A 20,300-nucleotide genomic window follows, 5' to 3' on the forward strand; every position below is an offset into this window, starting at 1 on the left:
ACCAAAGACCTAAGGAAGAAGAGACGAAGGAGGACGACGACGACCAGGAGTGGACCCACCGTTACCTCAAAGAGGACAAGGAAGCAGGAGAAGAAAAACCAGCTTCAAGGAAAATGCTCCAGAAAACAACGCAAATGGAAACCAAGTCAGGGAAAAAATCACCCACTTCAGGGTCATTGCAAACAACTCAGCTGAAGGATTCAGAGCCATAGCAGCCTTCCAGACCAGGTTCAAACCTGCAGTTCCAGGCTAAGCCAATAAGCAGGGTCAGTGGATCATCTCATCCAGAGATACAAAAACGATTATCACCCTGAGGAACACGACAGCAATCAACATCAAGGAACTGAAAGAAGAAGAGAGAATTAAGAAAGCAGTAGTGGTTGGCTACCCGCTTGAAATGCCTGAAAGCCACCTAACCAGCGCAGCCAATGTGACAGCTGCAATTAGAATGAAGAAACAAACAAGGTATACTTACAAGGCTGTACTAGTCACCTTCGTAGGGACCATCCCAGAAAGAGTTGACCTGGGAGTGTTCGGGAGATATGGGGTGAAAACTTACTACCCGGAACCCCTAAGGTGCTTCAAGTGCCAGAAATTTGGGCACCATAAGAGCCAATGTCAGGCAAAGCAAGAGACCTGTGCAATATGCAGCAGGAAACATCCCACTGAAGACTGCATTGCCAAAAGGAAAGCAGGGGAGACCACAACACCGAAGTGCCCCAACTGTAGCAAGGCACACATCGCCATGGCCTGGGGATGCCCTGAGACTGGCAAGAGTAAAGGCCGCTCTGCCCAAAGAAAACAAGAAGAGAGAGGAGCTTGTCAAGAGGAAGGGGCAGCACCAAAACCTCAGCCCAGAAGAAGGTTTTATACCAGGGAAGAGCTGGAGGAATCCAGGAGGGAAGCAGGACCCAGCAGGAAAAGAAACAGCTCCAGGTCTGCATCAAGATGCAAAACAGAAAATGTGGACATCATTCTACTGCAAGAAACCATGCTAACAATTGGGACAAAATTCAGAGGATTGGCAATTCTCGTCAAGAATACAATCCCAACAGCAAGAACACACAACCCAATCCCCTGTGGCAACAATGTGGAAACCCTAGCAGTGAGAATCACACTGCTAAACCAGAGGATAGATATATACAACATATATAGAAAATACATAGAGAAGAACCAGGAGAACTACAGCTCACACAGCTCTTTGCACAATTAGCAGATTCACCAACAATTATATGTGGGGACTTCAACGCGCATCACCCTCTGCTATCATCCCCATCGACCACAAACCAACCTAAAGAGCACATAGCCTTCTCTCTAGATGAGTTTGAAGGAGTCTCACTACTCAACTCAGGGCAACCTACACACATAAGAGGAGGCAGATTAGATTTGACATTTGCCACAACAACAATCAGACACCTAACAAGGTGGCAAGGTACACACGACATTAGTGAGCGACACTTTGCCACAGTAACAGTAACAGAGCTGGAGATGCAGCAACTACCGCCACCCCCTCCGACATGGAACCAAGACCTAGCAGATTGGGTTGTGTTTCGTCTAGCCCTCGAAGAGTGGGCAGCACAATACACACCTCCAGAAGACATAGATCAGCTAGAAAAAGATCTAGTTGAGGCTATACACAATGCTGCAAACAGGGCAATGCCCATGAGAGTAGGAAGAAGAGACCACACCTACAAAGACTCCTGGTACTACTGCCCAGAAGTAAGAAGACTGAAAACCCTACTGAACAGGGTAAGAAAAATTTATAGGAAAAGAAGGACAACAGAAACAGGGAACTACTACAAGCAGTCAAAAAATGATGTTCAACAGCAGCTGCAAGAGATAAGAATTGAAAAGTGGATGGAATGGTGTACAAAACTATCACAGTACACATCTCTCTCGGAGCTATGGAAGTGGCTGAACAGAGTAGCCGGAAAGAAGAGAACACCCGTAGCAACTCACCCTCACCCACTAGAGAAGCGGAAAGATGGCAACATCCTTCGCCAATAGGACTAGCTCAGGTAACCTCTCCCCTGAACAAGAAGAATTCAGGATCAACTAGCACCGATTCGATGGGAGGAGATCGATGCGGCCTGCCACAGACCAGACGAATACTGACATCCCTTTACACAGTAGAGGAACTGAAAGCAGTTTTTAAAGTTGGCAGAGACACAGCACCAGGAGCAGACAGGATAACATACACCATGATCAGCAAAATGGGGTCCTGCAGGAGAAAACAGCCTTCTGAGAATCCTGAACAAAACACACATCGAGCACACAAGACCACAAACCTGGCGGCAGCAAGACACGCAGCCAATCCCCAAACCTAAAGATCCAGAGAACCCAAGACCAATCGCATTGGTGTCATGCATGAGAAAACTGGAGAAAAAATGGTACTAAATAGAATGAAGTACAAGATTGGTCCACTGCACAAGCAGCTATATGCATATCAGGAAGGAGTCGGAACTACAGAGTGCATAACAGATTTTCTCAGCTATATAATCAGAAGAAGGCCACAGTAGTCTTCATAGATTTTGAAAAGGCTTTTGAACTAGCCAGTTCCAGCAGCAATACTACAATCAGTAGTAAGGAAGGGAGTCCAAGGACACTTACTAGCCTGGACAAAAAAAACTACGTGCTGAGAAGGCAGGCCAGAGTCAAATTCCAAGGAGTGATGTTCTACATTCCATGACTTGGAAAATGGCACCCCTCAGGGAGGGAGGAATTCTGAGTCCATTTCTATTCAATATACTAATGGAGAATATAGCCTCCCTACAGCTTCCAGAAGGCGTAGAAATCTTCATCTATGCCGATGATGTGTGTGTAGTAGTTAGAGTACCCAGAAATGCAAGGGCACTCAATGACATCACAACAATAAATCAAATGAGCTAGGCCCTAAAAATAAACATAAACTAAAACAAAGGCCATGACAATAAAAGCCCACAGACCGCTGCAACCACTAACAATAGGAGCTGAGCCATAGAATGGGTAGACAGCTACATGTACCTAAGAGTGTCCTAGATCAGCAGCTATCTTTCACGGAAGAAATCAAGTACTTGAGAGAAAGAGCAAATGCAAGACTTGCTGACATGAGATACATGTCATCCCTGAAGGAAGGAGCAAATGAACACATACAAAGGAAGTACTACCTAGCCTGCACCAGAACATTGGTGGACTATGCTGCCCCCACTGACAGAGGCTCAGAAAGAATCACTGGAGGTCATTCAAAACAATGCAATGAGACTCATGCTAGGAGCACCTACATGGACAAGGCTGTGCAACCTCAGGCTTGAAACTAACCTGCCAAAACTAGAGGATAGGATTGCACAGCGAATGTAAGCACAATGGCCAAGATGTTCCTCTCAGAAAGAGACTCCATCTCTAAGAAAAGAGCAAGAGAGGAACTTGCCAAACACCCAGAGATTCCAAACTGTCGAGTTCCTATGGTAAAGACCAAAGTGACAACATCAAGAGTCTAGGCATGGCAGAAACACTGCTGCAACTAGGTCCAGACACAACACAGGGCACACAACAACTACCACCTGGAAGAAGGACACTACAATATACAAATACAACAAGCCTGCCCAAGAGCAAAAGAGGACTGCACAGGAGAAAAAGCTAAGAGCGGCAGCCTATGAAGCAATCAGAAACACTGAGACCATAGGGGCACAAACATACTACACTGATGGCACTGTAGATCCTGAGAATCAAACTACGTGAGCTGCAGTATATTCAAGAAACTTCACAGCCTGCTGGAGGACCTCCAACCACGCCTCCCACTATGCAGACAGAGTTAACAGCAATAAGACAGGCACTGCTGTACTCACTGGAGAATGAAGTAGGGCCTGTAATCATCCACACAGACTCAAAGTCCTCAATGCAATCCCTGCAACAACAGAAAATTAAAGAAAAATAAGGCACTGCTGGCTGGAATTAAAACACTGCTACACCAGCACAGCGAAATAGGAAGACCTGTCACCTTAAACTGGATACCCAGTCACATAGGAATTCCAGGCAATGAGAGGGCTGATGAGCTAGCCAAAAGTACAAAAACACATTGACAGAGTGCAAGTACATATACAACCTGCACTGCAACAAGTCAAGAATGCAATGAAACCACTCTGCAAAGAAAAATTGCTAAAAAGACCATCGTGAGTGGGTAGAAAAGAACTCACCGTCTGCCAGATGGTATAAGAAATCGAGCTGGTCTAGTGCCTCCTCCCATAGACAGGCACACACCAAGAAAACTTGCTGTGATCATCCACAGACTCAGGCTAGGATATAAAGCCTGCTGGGAAATTGTGGAAAACAGTGTCAGACCATGTTGAACACTGTCAAGAAGAAAACACAGCAACCACTCCTTCACTACCTGCTGGAATGCAGAGAAACAGCACAGCTAAGAGGTGCAGCACAAAATGCAGTACCTGCACAAGATGCTGAGCATGCAGCTGCCACAGTCACAAAGACAATCATTGAAAACTTAGAAGAGCATGCCCAGGTGCTCTACAACCAACCTCCACCAAGGTAATCAAACTAATAAGTGAAATCAATCACCCTCATCACATCCCCTCACTGTAAGGCTCTATCCACATCAATCCAATATAATTCTTTTTAAAAACTTTACCTACAACTAAAATCCTCCCGCAGGGACCCAAGGGAGCAAAGGTTGGACAACCCCACCTGCACCGCTCTCCGATTTTCGAAAGCCTTACACTCATCCAAACTTCTTCTATAATATGACATGATGGCCCTCTCTTACTGACACCATCATCCTTCCCCTGTCCACTCCTATCTCTACAACTAAAGATATTTCCAATTTCAAAAAAACTAACCATGTACCTAAAGAATGCTTTTTCAGATCACCTACGGGCCGAACAAGGGAAAGGCCTGTGCCAACAAGAAGTGTTGGCTTAATACAACAACAACAACAACAATTTCTTGCTACAGTCTCTTCAACCGACTCGTCTGAAGATGACCTACGAGAAGGTCGAAAACGTCACGTAATACCAGCTAATACCAGCACCAACACCAAGCCCTTAATCCAAACGACGACCCTGGCCCGAACTGAACTACGCTTACGGAATAATACCGGCACTGACGACGACCCCTGCTTGACCTGGACCTGATATCCTGTTCTAATAAAAGATCCCTTCAGCATTTACAATTTTTGAAAATTCCCAATATGAATATTGGCCAGTTACTCAAAAACATCGCTGAGCCTGAGAAGCGAATTGTAAGGAAAATAGAAAAAATCAATATATAAAATCAACTCGCTTAATTCTGCCATCCTTTTAACAGTATTTGCCTAAAAGAGGTCTTCTACCAAAATACATATTATTATTATTATTATTATTATTATTATTATTATTATTATTATTATTATTATTATTATTATTATTCATCTAAATTTTCTCTGATTTATATTAATATTTGTTGATAGTCTTCATAGGTTATTGTTTAATTCCTTCAAGCTATTTTACTTTTCCCTATTTTCAATGCATTTTTATCTTAGAACTCGATCTGGGACACTATAGTAATTAAAGTTTTCTTGTCTTCAGAATCTTGGCCAGGGTGTATAATATTGACGTTCAAAGGGTGAACGACAGCATTTGGAGGTTTGTAATAGTTATTCCATCTATTTGCTAAAACGCTTCGTATGAATTCCTTCTCAATCACTTTTATTTCATATTTATAAGCATTTCGATAAACTATGACTATGCATCATAATTTATCATATACAAAAAGTTCAATACATCTGTGTTTACATTAAAATGCAACTGCATCCAGTAATGTTGAAGTTGAAAGGTAGTTGCTATCAAATATGAGTGAAACTTACTATTTCTTTTATTAAGCTTTTTCTCAGTGCTAGAAATGCAGTTTCAGTTATAAATTGCCCAAGCCCGCGTATTAGTATTTTTTTTTTTCTTTTGAAGATGTGGAAAGTTGAAATGTTCTGATGAAATGAAGACCGGAATGAAAACCGGAGAGCATAATCAGGGCAACGAATAAACATGTTTTGCAAGATTGGCATTTCCTGTCATTCCTTGGCGCAGAAATTCTTCACTTCGCGTTAGACCCCATCTTTCCTGGCTCAGACTTTTATGTTATCTGCTTTTGTGCTTCCACGCTTGATCTATCTCATGTCTATTCACAAAGTTCCATTTTATGTTTGGTCCCCTTTTACCGAATTTCCTTATCGCCCGAAGCACAATTTCCATCCTATATTTGTTTCTCCAAATTCCTCGAGCAAAGTTTCTCTCCTGATGCAGCACCAATGATTTTTCCAGTTCCCTTTTCACCTTCATTATACTATTTTTCTTAGTCCAGCTTTACTCCAACAACCATTCACCAGAAAGTTGCATTTCTGTGCTGATGGAAGCTCTTCTGCATCCCCTTCCAGTTCCAGCGATCTTTTTGCCAATTGGCTTTTAAAACCTTATCCTCCCCTTCTTAAGTCTGTGTTAAAAACTCGTCATTCTGATAATCGTCTAAGGGAGTATCTCTCTCTCTCTCTCTCTCTCTCTCTCTCTCTCTCTCTCTCTCTGTACATATGTGTGTGTGTTTGTGTACTCACGCCTTTGTGAAACTTACACAGTTTCTGCTGTTGAACATTGAATTATTGTTGCTGTGAATTCATGCTCCCATGTTCAGCTAGACCCCAAGTATTCTATGTCAGTTTAATTGAATAATTTCCTTCAATATATCCGTCCTCGATTATTCATAAACATTATTTGAGTATCTTCCAACTCATTCAGTATCCTTTTACCACAGTTTTCTTTCTTTTCATTGCTTTCTGGAGTCCTTTAACCATCGTTGATATTCTTTATTTTTCCATTTCCGGTTTAGTTTCTAAAATCAAGTAGTTGTGACAACATTCTTATCGTTTTTAGAAAAATAAATCATTATGAATCGATTATTCAGTCTCAAATTTCTTATTTTATTTCTTTATTTTTTCTAGATTATATATATTTTTAACTTTTGGCATTTCTCTCCTCTCCTCTTATATTATTCATTTCTCTATATTCTTTCTTCACAGCAGCTCTTCACCAGATGCTGATTCGTTTACTATCGTCTCTTCTCTTGTTTTCCTAATTTTTAGTCTTCTGTCACATCGATATAACTACATCTATCAATTGCAGTTTTTCTTTTTTTTCAGTCTTTTTTTTCACCTCCTGTTCTCCTTTCTTACTCTGCTTCCCGCATCATTTAGTCTACCACCGGCATTTCCTCTTATTTCCGTTTTACCTACGATTTTATGCCATTGGATTGACAGTTATTATTATTATTATTATTATCATTATTATTATTATTATTATATAAATATTATTATTATTATTATTATTATCATTATTATTATTATTATTATTATTCGTCATTTACGTTTCCTTGCTCTTGACGTTTATAATATCGTTCATATAATTTTACGGTAAAATTCCTCGGTAAGTTCTTTCTCATTTTGCCACTTAAGCAATTATTCCTGCTTTTTAAGTCCAGACAGATCTTACTCAAGGAAAAAATAACAAACTCTTTCATTGGGAAACAACCTTAAGTGCTTAAAAAATGGTCGGTTATCTTCACTATTTTCATTAACTTTTACTTAAATTGTACATTGCACTATTTCAATTTGATTTTCAGCGGTAACACGCATTGCTTACGTTTGATTTCTCTCTCTCTCTCTCTCTCTCTCTCTCTCTCTCTCTCTCTCTCTCTCTCTCTTAAACGAAATGGTGATATAATGAAGGTGGTTGTTTCTTAAGGTATTCGAGAATAGAAGCATTTAACACAAGAAGGAGAGCAAGGTAACGTAACCTAATCTCTGCTTAAGATTTGGTAGATGAAAATAATGTCTAGGGAGGTCAATTTTGGAAAATATAAAGAGGGTGTTGAGCAAATCTCTAACATAGATGTGAGTCGTGGAGGTTGAAGACAAATGAAAGAAAAATGAAACGTAATTCATATAACATTAATTTTGTTTAGTGTAGACAGAGTCAACGGGTATGAAAATGTAAGTCTTATCTTATGTTTTATTTTGAGATATTATTTCTTTGAAAATATGAATGTTCTCTTCTATTACTGTAGATTATATTTCATTTTCAATATGTCTTTTCTCATGAACTCATCGTGATATTGCTTAATCACTTTATGCACTTGCTCCTTCTTTCTTGGCGCTTTTTTTTTTTTTTATTCTATATGAATCCTGTCCCATATGTACATCAAGTCGTCAAGTGGCTGCTTCGTCATCTTCATTGTTTTTCCTTCTTCGAGTATTTTATAGATGGTGCTTTCTCCTTTACCACGTCCCTTCCTTTCCCACCACGATATCCAGTAAAAGTTCGCAACTCCTCACCCACAAGCAATTTCCCCATCCCAACCCGCCCAGGCGAAACGCTCACTAAAACTACAAATTCGAAAATAATATCTTCTTATTGCAATTTATTGTCAACAGACTCAAACATCCATCTTGAGAAGACGCCTTCGCCTTCACCTTCAGCAGCACCTGGGAAATATTCAGGAAGCTTTTTATTGGTTCCCTCGGCTCTTTCGTTCAAGTTCAGCTTTACTACTATGAGATTCAGGGGATTTGTAACACGGTTTTTTGGACTTTGCTCCTTGTCAAAGCATCGGATGTAGCTGAAAGCTGACATATGTATATTTTACAACCACACACAAATTTTGTCAGCATTATCAATAACCTAAACCCGATAGTTTTAATTTTTATAGAGTAAAAATGATCTCTATAAAGCATAAAGTCTTTGGCTCTGAAACCCAAAGACTTTATGAATGGCGGAACGATACATAGATGTGGGTGGGGGTATCAGTGCTAGCGTAGTAATACTACTGTAGCAGTAGTGCCGCAACAGTATAGCAGTAATATACATGAATTAAACGTTTAGGCCAACTGCTGGGATCCTTGAGGATCATTTAGCACTTCTTACAACTACTCGAGAAATTAGTTTTTATAGCCAGAAGTTAAATTTTCTAATCCAACAATGCCCATGGTAGTCTTCAGGGTTATCCTGAATTATAACGAGGCGAAAGTGGGTGGAGCCTCATGAAGTCATCATTATTGGTGAAAGTTTAAAGCCAATATACGGTACCGGCTATTTTTTTTTTTTTTTCAGTAAATAGGTAGATAGCCAATAAATAAAAATTGCTTGACATTGGATATAGCAGTTATCAAATCAAGCTTGTCTACTATGTTTTTTTATAATTACCAACTATTCCCTACATCTTGTCAATCTGATTGTGACCTATAAAGTAGACTGTAATTTCTTAGGAAACTTATTTTGGGAGTTAGACTAATAATCAAAGTGTTTTTGTATTTATTAACATATTTTGTTGGTTTGTTCATTATGACAATTATCAGTGGAGAGGTTCCTGAGTTCATAAAGGTGTACTGCTTTGCTTGTATTTAAATTTGTATGTCATGTTGCCAAAGGTTTAGACTTCGTTACGTATAGCCAATCATCCATCGAGAAAGAGGGAAGAAATGTTGTCATAAGTTACGTAACGAGTGCGTTCGAAACCTTTTCTCTGAGTAAGGTGGCCCGTTTTAAAATTGTAATGTATGTCTAACATGTATTTTGAATATGAATTATGAATATAGTTTTGTTTACCAAAAGTTCTGAATAGCTGTCACCTATAAACCTTTAATTGTCTTGTCCTAGTATCTGAGATTGTCTTAAACTTTTAATTGCACCTATTGTTTAATTCTTGTTTGGGAAGGTTACTCATCTTCCAGGTGTGTCGGTTTCTAGGTACTGATCTCTTTATAATCCCTATCTGTCAGTTATACGAATCTTCTTGCATTGTCTTTTTCCTCATGTATGTCAGTCCATCTGCTTAGTAAAGGACGTTTAAACGTCGAAAGGTCTCGCGGATACTACGTCGTTTATTTTCCTTCTTTTCCTTGTGGCATATATCTTTATTTATGGATTTATCACGTTCCTGTCTTCGTGATTCAGTTACACACACACACACACACACACACACACACACACACACACATATATATATATATATATAATATATAATATATATAATATATATATATATATATATATATATATATATATATATATATATATATAGACATACATACATACATACATACATACATACATACATACATCATCAATATTTCTCTCAGCGTAGCGTGTGGGGGAATCACATCTTTGCTTAAGTTGGTAAAGATTTTGGTTTAATTTGAAGTTTTCCTTTCACATCTGACCCAATGTCAAAATTTGAAGTCAGAGAATTTTAATACAATTTTCCGTTGTATATTTAATTTCAAGTCTTTGAATTCTTAATATATCAGATTTCAAGGTATCTTACTTTTAAAAACATCGTGGAAGATTGATTGTTTTCCTTAAACAATAGACGAAAAAAAATATAAAAAAATGAAAGTTCGACTTCGGTATTCTTTTCAAGATCATCTCTCGCCAGAAGGGGTTTAAAGTTGTCACTGCCCCTCACATGGCGCAATGTAATCCTTATTAATGATTTGTTCAGTTTTTAGCCTTTTACTTTACATCCTTCCCGTGTCCACTCTTCCATCTTCCTGTCTAACTTCCTCCATACCAATACATAATGTATACGTAGAACTATTTCTTACCAATTGGCCTTTCCCGGGTGTCTTGACGTTCATACAGTTTCCTTTTGAAGCCATTTTTTCTTAGTAATCATACCCTTTCAAAATACATTTCCATTAAACTATCTCCAATCACATTTGCTCCAAGAATTCCATGCATATCCACGACGCCATATAGCAAAAAGAATATCGGAAGGTTCTTATTCAAAAACTCCCGCTCTGTTAGCTGACATGGAAGGAGAAACAAGGTTAGTAAAACAGAAATATCCTTGGAAATTCAGGCATTAGACTTCGTGTCTTATGTGTCTCTAAAAGAGCTGTATAATTAAAGTCTAGAGAAAGTCGTCTACTGTAAAACTGGCGCCCTAACCAATTACAAAATATTTTGGCAAATGACCGTGTCTTTCTTGTAACATATGAATAAATATATGATAGTCATAACTTTTAATGAAAATGCTATATCCCTTAAACTAGATTTCACTCGATATATATTACGATTGCAGAAAATCTGTAACAGACAGTCCAATTTTCAAATCAGGGATTCTGTGAAGGCCGTTATTCATGGTTTATCCCCCCCAAAAAAAATAAATAAATAAAATAAAACGATTCTGTACCGTTGGCTCTTGCTTTAGAAAAGCGAATTCCTTCCAAGAGCCAGGCTTTCAAGTCATAGAATTTTCGATTTTCTTTGGTCAAGTCAATAACGCAGACTGCGTGTTTCGTAACTGCCTTTTGAAGAGCAAATTTCTTCAACCTGCAACTGCATATTTGAATATGTAATGTTGAGTCAATGGGGCGATAAAGTTATTCCATTTTCAAGGGTTCTTTAGTCTGACTACTGTTCGTCTATTCCTTATAAAGAGATTTTAGCGTATCACACAATCAACCCATACGCCGAGTCACTCATTTTGTTAGTATATAATTTTTTCATCAGAATATATCTGTTACGTTTTCCTGCGTGTAAGCTGCAATTAAATAAAACTTATTTTGCATTCTCATTCACAACCATATACTATACATACGCACACACACACACACACACACACACACACACACACACACACACACATATATATATATATATATATATATATATATATATATATATATATATATATATATATATATGTGTGTGTGTGTGTGTGTGTGTGTGTGTGTGTGTTCATGTGTGTGTATCATCCAAAAACAGCATGAAAAAGAACGTATGAAGGAGAAAGTACGTTGGATTAAAAAAATAAAAATAAAAATCAGTAGATTCTTCCCCTCCCCATTCCTCTAAGTTCTCATAGATCACTTTAATGAAACCTGGTGATGAATGGCTCGCGACGACGTCGACTTCCGGATTAGAAGAGAAAGTGAAGAGAAAAATGGTCAGCTTCAAAGCTTCTATGAAGCATCTCTGCTTTCCCCTCATGAACTGGAAAGGGAAGGATAAATTACTGTCTGCTTCACACATCTGTGTTATGAATCGCAATATCTCATTCAAAATTTTATTTCTTATTTGTATTAAGAAAATTTATCCTATTAATTATAGGCAATTTACCGAGTGCAAAGTATCCCCACGTATTACATTAGACAGTGTTATTGCATTACCAAGTGAGTCGTTGAATTGTACCGTTTCCTAACCCACCGAAGATGTCATTGTAAATGCTGTCCTCAAGCTCTTGTCACAAATATCAAGATTTGTTATCTCCAATATAACATTATGTCGTTATTATTGCAGTTATTAATCTCCAACCTGATAAGCTCAACACAAATCTTTTTTATGCAAATAGAAGTACAAGGAGGATATTTTGCATGATACAGTATATATTATAGTATATATATATATATATTATATATATATATATATATATATATATATATATATATATATATATATATATATATATAAATAATAAACTAAAAATATTCCTTTGAACGAACTGATGATTTTTCTCGGGAAGTAAGGTCAAACTTGCTTAAAAGAATGGCTTCATGCCTTTTCATATCACTTACAGTTGACGGATCCACTGATGTTGGAGATGTTGCTCAATTTCTTTGCTATGCTAGGCTTGTTAAAGATGATGGCTGTGTTAGTGAGGAGTTTTTGAGTGTTTTACCTTTACTTGGAAGAACAACTTGTGAAGATATTTTCAATGCATTAAGGACATTCTACAAGGACTACTTGCCACAGATGGAGCTCCAACAACGGTCGGGAGGCAGAACAGATTAATTTCTTTTCTCAAATAACAATTGTCCGATGCATTCACTAACACTGTTTTATTCTTGCGGAAGTTCATTGAAGCTGAGCCCCACACTGCAGAAGTTACAGATGCACATTGTAAAACCTACAAACTTTCTCATTTAAAAACCACTGAATTAAGAGGCTTTTGAAAATGTTACTTGAAGATGTTCGCAGGCTGGTCAAAAAAAAGCTCTTTTCCCGGGTGCGGGAGGCATTTAACGAAGTTAAGGCCTTCTTTTCAGAGAAATGTCGCGGGCAATTTCATGAAATATATGCTGATAACTTCAAACTCTCATTTGCGTTTGCTGTGGCCTTGCTGAACACACTAAACAAGAGGAGAGAAGGTAATAACCGATCTGTATGACACAATTTCAACCTTCTAGAGTAAACTGTCATTATTCCTTGAACAGCTGGCTGAGGGCTTGGTTCATCACTCTCCGGAACTACACAAAACGCTAGAAGAGCACACTAACAGTTAGTATTCATACCAAGCATATGTAAGAGGCAGCATATTTCAGAAGAGGTTTCAAAATTTGGAGGTTCATGCTGACAGATTTCAACTGGGTTCGTTGCCAATGGAATCTAATGAAAAGAAATAAAACAATGTATTCTCTCAGCACGACTTTCTATTTCATGAAATGGAGTTGTGTGAACTCCAGTGATCCACGTCACTATAACTTTTGCGCAAGAACTAGACTTGTGAAGGTTTCTGTAGATTTTCACGTACATCACAATATGATTAAAATTAGCAATATAATTAATATAAAGCAAACGTATGTTTTAGTTTGTTTTTAAACCATAAAAGTAATTTGGTTAAATTTTTATATATAAGTATAATTTGACTTAAGAGGTAAACATGGTACCTGCGAATCATTGTGTGCCGTTAAAAGGTGAATGTCAGTAATTTTGAATAAATATCCAAGCACTAAAAATTTATTTTTGAATTTTCAATGCAAGTAAATAATTTTGTTTAACTTTTAAATAAACAAAAACTTAGTCTTTCACTTACTAATTGTACTGCTTCTTAATTTACAAACTAAAAAATTATTGTGGTGTTTTCACAGTTATCCATAAAACAGGTTGTTGCTCATCAGCTTTCAAAGGTTGGCGAACCAATGGTCTGAACAATCACCAACAAAATTGAAGCATTGTTTACAGCCGTCCCAAACCTCTTCCAGCTTCACCTCCGTTGGTCTGGAGGGGTCCAGATATCTTAACATTCACGATCTATTACACTTGTGGATGGCCTTTGGGGAAGGACACTTTCTGGCATAAGGCTGCCTTAAAATCGTTCTGTTTAGGAGTTTTATTTCGGAAGGCAAGAAAGGTTTTCAAACATTTTTCCCTTTTTTTTGACATTTATATTTAAATTGTCTTAATCATTTACTGTACTAAATGAAGCTATTATCTTTAAATTATAACCATTTGGTTTAATGTAAGGTTTATTTATTTACATAGTAAGGTCTTTATTTCTTTCTTACTCAGATTCTTTCCCCACCCGCTTCCCCCAAAATAATAGTTTTTCTTCGTACGCCTCAAAAAAGAGATTTTAAAATCTTTGTTGATTTTACTGTTTCAATAATGATAAATGTAGAAGTTATTTAAGATTGAACTATTTTTACTTCCTCTATCTTCATTTCTACTCTCTCAATGTAGTTGGTGTCAGTATTATATCTTATAAATGAAACAAATTCACTCCGTAATAATAGAATATGCAACACACACTATGGATCGGCTCTTTACAGTTCTTTAACAGAAGGATAGTAAATAGTATATATATGTGAGTGCTAATGTGTTTGGCATGTGTTTGTGCAAGCGTGTACGGCAGTATGTGTCATGGACACATTTTCTAACATATAAGAAACCATACGTCGTTTGGATAGCTCAGAGAAAATGCTTATCCGTGCAATCATTTCTCTCTGGTACGTGTTTCTGATAAGACGCACATCAGTGAACATAAAGGATAACTTTATGGGAACACAGCGACGCTGAGGCTCTTGTGTCGGTGCCATTTTGAATGTCTCCTTTATTTCCTCTCACGTTTCCTCTGACCGAGGAATTGGAGGACTGAGCGCTCTTCTCTGTACTTACCGATTCTCTGCATTAATTTTTGAGAATTGATAATAACTGCTGATCGATGACTGATAAAAATTAATATTTTGAAGCCTATTGAACCGTTGTAGAAAATATATCGTTTATGAATAATTAAAGATAAAAAGGATCTATTCAGGTACGTTATTATTTGGCATGAAAAATTTAGCGTTAAACAATCTTAGTTTTATTCTTTGCACTTTGCTGGATCTCTAATCCTCAAGTAAAAACCTCACTGTAACCATTTGATTTTTTTTTTTCATTTTTTCTACAGGTTGCAGATGGTGAACGAGATCCTGTTCAACTTCTTTCTAAAAGACCGGGAAAGTAATATGACAAGCAAAAGTACTGAGTTGTCAGAAGAGTTTGTATTCTGGAGCTCGCCGGCTATTATTTCATATAGCTCGAGTCGTGCCCCCACGTAAATAATATAACTCTAAATAAACTGCTAGTAAATTCGTAGATACTTAAAGCATGTTTAATTAGAATAATAAGGTAATTACCTTCAAGATACACCAATTATTCTTACATCCTGATAAGTATAAATCCCAAAAGCCTATATTTTTGTACATTTTAGACAAAATCAGCCCTTAGATATATAAAAACATTTTAGCAATGTAACTAGCAAGGTCTATATACCTTGGCTACTAGTATTTCAAAAGTGCTATATTGCCGGGTGCTGAGTTCGTGAACTGTCATCTCTGTTAATCACTTCGAGAAACATTAGATTCCTGGTAACAACTGGGATAAGTACACCTGTGAAAAATTTACGAACGTAGATAATAATTAAATGATATTTGTTTTGGGATCAAAAAGAACCCTTTGATAAAACAATTCTTCAATATATATATATATCTTATATATATATATATATATATATATATATATATATATATATATTGAAGAATTGTTTTATCAAAGGGTTCTTTGATCCCAAAACAAATATCATTTAATTATTATCTACGTTCGTCAATTTTTCACAGGTGTACTTATCCCAGTTGTTACCAGGAATCTAACGTTTCTCGAAGTGATTAACAGAGATGACAGTTCACGAACTCAGCACCCGGCAATATAGCACTTTTGAAATACTAGTAGCCAAGGTATATAGACCTTGCTAGTAACATTACTAAAAATGTTTTTATATATCTAAGGGCTGATTTTGTCTAGAATGTACAAAAATATAGGCTTTTGGGATTTATACTTATCAGGATGTAAGAATAATTGGTGTATCTTGAAGGTAATTACCCCTTATTATTCTAATTAAACATGCTTTAAGTATCTACGAATTTACTAGCAGTTTATTTAGAGTTATATTATTTACGTGGGGGCACGACTCGAGCTATATGAAATAATAGCCGGCGAGCTCCAGAATACAACTCTTTTGATCATTCAGACAACTCAGTACTTTTGCTTGTCATATTACTTTCCCGGTCTTTAGAAAGAAGTTGAACAGGATCTCGTTCACCATCTGCACCTGTAGAAAAAATGAAAAAAAAACATCAAATGGTTACAGTGAGGTTTTTACTTGAGGATTAGAGATCCAGCAAAGTGCAAAGAATAAAACTAAGATTGTTTAACGCTAAATTTTTCATGCCAAATAATAACGTACCTGAATAGATCCTTTTTATCTTTAATTATTCATAAACGATATATTTTCTACAACGGTTCAATAGGCTTCAAAATATTGATTTTTATCAGTCATCGATCAGCAGTTATTATCAATATATATATATATATATATATATATATATATATATATATATATATATATATATATATATATATATATATATATATATATATATATATATATAGTCATTACCCATGACACCAAGAAGGTTGGTCTAACCTCTGTCAGATACATTTCTCGCAAGCTGCTAATATATATATATATATATATATATATATATATATATATATATATATATATATATATATATATATATATATATATATATATATATATATATATATATATATTAGCAGCTTGCGAGAAATGTATCTGACAGAGGTTAGACCAACCTTCTTGGTGTCATGGGTAATGACTATTTTGATAATGGAGGATTAATAATGGATTTTTTTTTCTTTTGAATAAGTGCAAGTCGTGTGAACATGCAGTACGGTATTGCATGGGCTCCTAACAAGAGAATTGTCAATTGAACGTGTTTTGAAGGAATGAGACAACATGAAGCTTATATTTTGAACATTTTGTTCACCTACAGATAATGGCTAAAAGGAAGAAATGCTGTCTAGTATATTTTCCAGAACCTTTATCTCTTGGGGTTTGATGACCTTTTTTCGAAAGCTAAATTTGCATAACAATAAATAATATGGAAGTTCAAAAAATTTCTATTGTTTAAATTTACGTAAATGGAACAATTGTTTTTAGGTTACATAACTGTTTCTTGACATAATTTACAACATAACTCAAAACTTGCCGGAACAGTAGTTAATATCTTAGAGTAGTTGACTGTTTCCATAATCATGAAAATATTCAAAAGACTACTGAGTTTCAAATACAGAATGTTGATTCTCTCTATCACCTACATGGAACTAGCAATTGAATAACGATTCCCCGGGTTTTTCATTTTCTATTATAGAATCAACGGTGCCAATTAAATCTACTTATATTCACATTTTATTGCATATTCATTTATCAAAGCCTATCAACGGAATCGCTTCGCCTCCTGAAATCTTATTTCTCGACAGAAATAAAACTCCGATTCATATATTATTTACTTTGTAGTACTTTTGATATGAAATAAATGAATATAGCCTAGATTACATATACGTAGATATTATTCTCAGCCTTACGTTTGTGGAGTAAGCAAAAAATGGACGAATAATATGTGGAGTTGTTGATGTTTGTATGTTGATAATATACGTTTGTTAATGGTAATGAAATGAGGCCTCAGTGACGGATGAAAGAACTTCTGTTATGTGTCTTAGGCGATAATAGGTCGAAAAGGAAGATATAAGCCACTACCACGAGGCAGGGAAATGGATAGACTAGTTAAAAAGTCAGAGAGCAGAAAATATCTATTTGGAAGTTATCAGAGGGAACAGGGCAGAATAGTGTTTATGAGATCGTTTGGCTTCACATCATGTGAGGGAAGAGAGCAGATATCTTACAATAACAATCAAATGGTATTGGGAGATGCTGGAACAGTGAATCGTAGCTAATCCGGGATTCATAAAACGTCCATAGTGTTAGCCATTTGTTACGCCTGCACGCAAAGTCCATCACCAGCACATTCAGCATCCCCACAAACAGTACTCGATTTACTGCTATCTTACACATAATCTCGCTCGTCCAAGATATTAAAACCCTCTTTTCCTAGGTAATACCTTAATAATATATTCTTGTGCATCTGTTCCACATGATCAGATATTCTCAAAACTTAATAATCAATATGTACACTATGCTGATATTTCATTTTTCCATGTATGTCCATATTTCGCAACCCTTCAGTTTTTCTTATGCCATGGATAGCCCGCAAACAGTTGATTTATCTGAGGCATGAATCTGCCACTATTCGTGAGGATTACACTAAAATCCTATTCATTGAATATCCATAAACACAGGAGAGAAATTAAAGCTTCAATGTTCCGGAAAGACTGGATATCACAAAACACTTATTTGCTACTGTCAAGTTTGTATGAGGACACAAAAGGTGCAAATTTGTTTACTGTTAGTCGAAGATGATTTATCGTCTGAGGGTCAGTATTGTAGAATTCTCGGTGCATTGATACTCAGCATTAATTTGTTAAAAGTAATACAGCTGTTTTTTTATTATGTTGCATTTGATAAAGTCGTTAAAGGTTTTACAAAATAATACATTATTTGTTTTATTATAAACTTTGAAAGTACAAATTCTTTGCATTTACTACAAGAGAAAAAAAAGAAACGTATTTTTTCTAGTGAAAATCTGTTATGAATACGTATCTCTCTGCGACGCCTTCATCTTTGAAATGTGTAGTCTTTGCATTGTCTTCAGGAAGTGAGCTAATGCGATGCTTTGTCTTGATATGGAAGAAACATTCGATGTTCCATCACGAGTTTCCACAAAGATATGAACCCAACTTTGTTTTTCCCTTCAACTTATTTTTCTTTCTGACCTGTTAAAATCAAGAAATACATCACGGTGCCATTGTACTATGTTGGTATCTTGAATCATTTTGAACTAATACCTTTCAACGATTTTTGTATGTACTGACGTGTGTATCTAACAAGACTTCTCTCTTAGTGGCAACTAGAGGCACACTATTTACTTGTGTATGGTTATAGGCCAAAATGTCTGAAATAATTTTGTCTGCCTTCTTAGAAAAGGGCAGCTTATTCAGTATGTTTTCGAATAACTCGAAAGGAGTATGAAAAATAGAACATCATTTTTTGGAATAAATGCCTCATGGGATATACGACTAACCTTCATCTTAAATTAAATAGAAATGCGGTTGTTGTTTCTCAAATGAAAAACAATAACAGTTCCACTAAAATACTCTCGACAAGGATTATTACCAACTTATCTTATGTTAAACTTTGGTTTTCAGTACATGGAATGTACCTTCCTCTTCTTTATGTTTGATGCTCACTCCATCTTGCGCTCTTAAATTTCTGTTCCACGTTTATGGTGGAAAGAAATAAGCAGGCTTTTTAATTTCTTTTATATATACTATAGCGGTGGGTAAGAATATCATTAGATTTACTATTGTAAGTCACCAATTTACATTTCATTTGTATGTAATGTGACATGCTTGTATTCTGGCGTTTTATTATTATAATTTGTTTTTCAGGATAAGCCTAGCTATATAAGATACCCAAAACGAATATTACGGCTAATAATTCCTGACACGGTTCTTCTGCCCATCTGTTATTAAATGTGACTGATGTAATGCTTGTCAGGAAGTTACCAATGCCCTGTTCATTAGTGCAAAAGAGACTTAGTGGAAATCCCTCGGAGAAGTTTTAAATGCACTTGAGGAACTTTATGTTTTTCCGACATCTGATCCCTTTTCCCAGAATGATGATGGATACCCAAGATACTGCATCACTCATATTCCGATCAGAGGAATTTCCCAATAATTGCCAGACAGAATCTGGTAAATAACTTGATAATTTTAAAGATATATGTACCACCACTCTAATATCGAGAACGGTAGCATATGATTTTAAGAAACGTTGCTTTATTTTGCAATGAGGATATATACGAGTGAAACATTGGTAATGCATCAAGGTAACAACAAACAATTTTTTATTTCTTATTTGTTGATTTTTAGCAGGGAGCTACAATATGAAGAGATATAGTCATAGATTATCTTTGGAGACCGGCTGGCTCAAATAACCAAAGTCCGTGAACGATGCCATGTTATATTCTGCATAAGTAACTTCAGAAT

This window comes from Macrobrachium nipponense, chromosome 36 (assembly GCF_015104395.2).
Source record: "Macrobrachium nipponense isolate FS-2020 chromosome 36, ASM1510439v2, whole genome shotgun sequence".
NCBI classification, from domain to species: domain Eukaryota; kingdom Metazoa; phylum Arthropoda; class Malacostraca; order Decapoda; family Palaemonidae; genus Macrobrachium; species Macrobrachium nipponense.